The 3,770-nt window shown below is 42.2% G+C and overlaps 1 long non-coding RNA gene across 1 annotated transcript; it reads left to right on the top strand.

Annotated features, from left to right (window-relative positions):
• The first annotated feature begins 272 nt into the window (after positions 1 to 272).
• LOC142076727 (uncharacterized) lies at positions 273 to 2,444 on the top strand. Its single transcript, XR_012671294.1, has 2 exons — positions 273 to 349; positions 1,402 to 2,444. It is a non-coding gene; the product is annotated as an uncharacterized LOC142076727 (long non-coding RNA).
• The last annotated feature ends 1,326 nt before the right edge of the window (positions 2,445 to 3,770 follow it).

Raw genomic sequence — 3,770 nt, 5'->3', positions numbered from 1 at the left:
TTTTAGTCCTCTCAAGCTATTGGTCAGCATCCAGGTGACTTGCTTTACATGGTTTGATTAGCACAGTCTGTTTGGGTGGAGGTTGTCTGGGCTGGTTTTTTGTATAGCCAGTAGGTATTGCTAACCAGGGTGTACAGTCCCTTTTGTAGTTTTTTGCAGGTGCCCCAGGGTGATTCGGATCCCTGGAGAAAATTCTCAAGCGTGTCTTGCCAGAGTGTCCAAATCGAGGTGAAGAAAAATCAAAGTGAAGAAGGAGCAGGCCCGGTGAATGCAGTGAAGCATCTTCCCTGGCTTGCTCTTAAGAAGGCTGAAACTTTGGAGTTGTACGGAATGGCAATGTTGCTTTGAGGTGTGTGGTGAGACAGTTCTGGGGATGGGTCTAGAATGGGAGCAATATGGCATCATGGCAGGTGGGTGGTGAAACAATGGTGTTTTGAGTGAGGGGTGGAGCAAGTGGTGGTTGAATGAGTGTTAGTTTTTGAATGTGCCTAGCCTTGTATGTGTGAAGTTTTTTATTGCAGGTTGTATTTAATGTTGAGAGTAATTTTTTTTTTAATTATAATAAAAAAAACCCCAGCCGGGGCATTTCTTTTTTTTTCCCCTGGCTGAGTGTTTGGTTTTTTTTCCCTTGGTCCCGGCCGCTCTGCAAGGTGATGTTCATCGTCAATGTTTGGGCAGAGGTCAGGCTTGGGCCGGGGTTTTTGCAGGCAGGGTGATTTTTGAGGCCTCTGGGAATGCTGTTCCCAGGGAGCGGTGCAGACATGGGGTGATGTCCCATTGTGGCAGGCTGGTCGCAGAATGGATCGGCGAGAGTGAGGGGTAGCTTGTGTGGTGGCTGAATGAGTGGTGTGTTTTGAATGTATAAACCTTGTTTGATTATGTGGTGGTTTTTTATGTTTCTCTGCAGGTTGTGTGTGGAGTTGAGATTTTTTTTTTTGTTCAGAGAGTTACAAAAAAATATAATAAAACCTAGACAGGGGATTTCCCCCCCCCCGGCTGGGGGTGTGTGTGTTGGGTGTGTGTGCTGTATTCTCCCCCCACCCTAGTCCCAGAAACACTGTAAGGGAGTTCATTGCCAATGTTTGGGTGGAGGTTGGGCTTGGGCTGAAGTTTTTGCAAGGAGGATGGTTTTTCTAGGCCTCTGGGAACACCGGTCCTGGGGAGCGCTGTCCTGGAATGTGGCATTTGCCTGTCATTGTATGTTGTGTAGTGAATGGTCATGGGAAGATGATTGATGATCATGCAGTTGAAGGGTGTGGGGAATCAGTGTTGAAGAGGACCAGCTTGTGAAGCAGGTGGGCTAAACTTTATTGTTTAGTGTTAGGATTGTAAATTCGTTTGAGGGGCTTTGTAGTTTCTAATGTAATGATGCTTTATGATTTTTTTTGTTTTTGTGTGCAGGCATGGAAGTAGGGGGCCCATTGAGATGAGTGGAGCTCGGTCACTTTCTGCCTAGGAATACAAATTGTGGAGATGATGTCACCTTGAAGAGGCAAACTTAGAAATATAAAGCAATAGACTGAGAATGTAGTGGGAGGGAGAAACGTGGAAAAGACTACTAGCTAGAGAATCACAGGTACTAAATACTTGCGCTGACTCTAAAGGTAATGATGAATTTTTGAGGTCAAATGCATTTTCAAAAATAATGAGTGAGAAGTGATTAAATGTAATTTGTAGGAAGTATTTGATCAACTTCACAGTAATTTTTGTCTCTAGTAAAAGTATATTGTAGAATTAAAATGTAAAAAATGATATGGGAAAACTTACTGGAAATAGCAATGGACCAATTTAAACATAAAAATTAGTAAAAAAAAAATAACAGGCAGTAATGTATCCCTATTGGAATCGCAGTAAAAACTGAAATAACAAATGAAAGTACAAAACTAAGTGGGTGTTGTTAATACCTATGGTTAAAGATTGCCAATTGGAGGGTGCTGTGGTGGAGAATTGTTACAGGCATTGACAGCTCTTGCTTGAGGACTATTGTGGCAATAATGTTTGTATGTGATAATTTTAAGTGAGAATTAGTCATTAGAGGGAGAGTTGTCAATACCTATAGATAAACGTAGCTCTTGACAGGTTAAAAGAAAGCATGTGCATTACTGGCTCCTAAGTATATTTAACCTTCACACAATTACAAATAGTTTTTGAAATTACTTTGAGTAGTTTTGAAGAAATGTAGAATACTACTTGGGCATAAATGATGTCCAATTGAACCACTGATGTTAATGGGATGCTAGCAGGCATGAATTGTGTCTGAGTAGTATCATAAGGAAAATATCAAACTAGGCAGTAAAGATGGAATGCTAATATGGCTGTGTTTAATTACCTTAATTGCAGCAAGAGCTAATTATAGTAGTTAAACAACTCCTTAATAAGGTTCTAAGGTATCTTAAAAGAAAGTGATTGCAATAAAGTTTAAATAAAGTTTTCTTTGATCTGTTTTGTGTCTCCTCTGTTTTTTTTGTGTCTGTGTTTTTTTTTTTTTTTCCTGTCTGTAGGGTTTTTTTGTGTGTCTGTCTGATGTCTCAGGATTTGGTTGTCTCTCCGGTTTTTGTCATTGATGTAGTTTTGTCTTTGATTTTGTTGTGTCTCTCTTTCTGTCTTTGTGTGGGTTTTTTTTGTTTCATGTGTGGTTAGAGGAGGGAGTTATCTGTATTGGTCTTTAGGGGTTGTGGTTTTTTTTTTTGCATGCCTTAGTGTTGGTCTTGGTCTTTGGGGGTTTTGGTTTTATTGTGTGCATCAGTCTTGGTCTTTGGTGGTTGTGTGGTTGTTTTTTTTTATGCATGTTGGTATTGGTCTTTAGGGGTTGTGGGTTTTTTTGTGCACATCAGTCTTGGTGTTTGGGCTTGTGTAGGTTTTTTTTTGTGTGTTTGCTATTTACAATGTAAATAGCAGCAGTAGAAAATGGCATGCTTCCTGGGGCTAACAAACAAATATATTACAAAACAATAGTATTTCTAAAAAATTACTCCCACGTCATGTGCCATTTTCTACTGCTGCACTAGATGTATTATTATTAATTGTTTCTTATACCATGTCTATCAATTATTAGTATTCCAAGTGGGAGTAATCTCTGATTTGAATAATCAAAAAACCCCAAAGATCATGGTAACCATTCATTACTCCCACTTAGAATGCTAATTAATTAGTTATCATGCAGAATAAGCAGCAAATAAGATGCAAAACTTTTTTTTCCCCACAACGGCACACAAATAGAATGCACCTTCGGGGGGGGGAAAAGCTACCACTGCACGCATCTGGAGAACTTCGGGACCATAAAGAGCAACAGCAAGACGCATAGAGTACAGCCGGAGGACTTCAGGACCAGAGAGAGGAACATCGGCACCATAGAGTGCAGCCGGAGGACTTCCGGACCATAGAGACGAATACGGAACAATAGAGTGCAGCCGGAGGACTTCCGGACCATAGAGACGAACGTCGGGACCATAGAGTGCAGCCGGAGGACTTCCGGACCATAGAGACCGACTTCCCAGACCATAGAGTGCAGCCGGAGGACTTCCGGACCATAGAGACGAACGTCGGGACCATAGAGTGCAGCCGGAGGACTTCCGGACCATAGAGACGAACGTCGGGACCACAGAGTGCAGCCGGAGGACTTCCGGACCATAGAGACGAGCGTCGGGACCATAGAGTGCAGCCGGAGGAGTTCCGGACCATAGAGACCGACTTCCGGACCATAGAGTACAGCCGGAGGACTTCCGGACCATGGAGACCGACTTCTGGACCATAGAGTACAATACCGGAAG

Source organism: Calonectris borealis, unplaced genomic scaffold, assembly GCF_964195595.1.
Source record: "Calonectris borealis unplaced genomic scaffold, bCalBor7.hap1.2 HAP1_SCAFFOLD_97, whole genome shotgun sequence".
NCBI lineage: Eukaryota > Metazoa > Chordata > Aves > Procellariiformes > Procellariidae > Calonectris > Calonectris borealis.
This window is presented reverse-complemented; position numbering and strand designations above follow the sequence as displayed.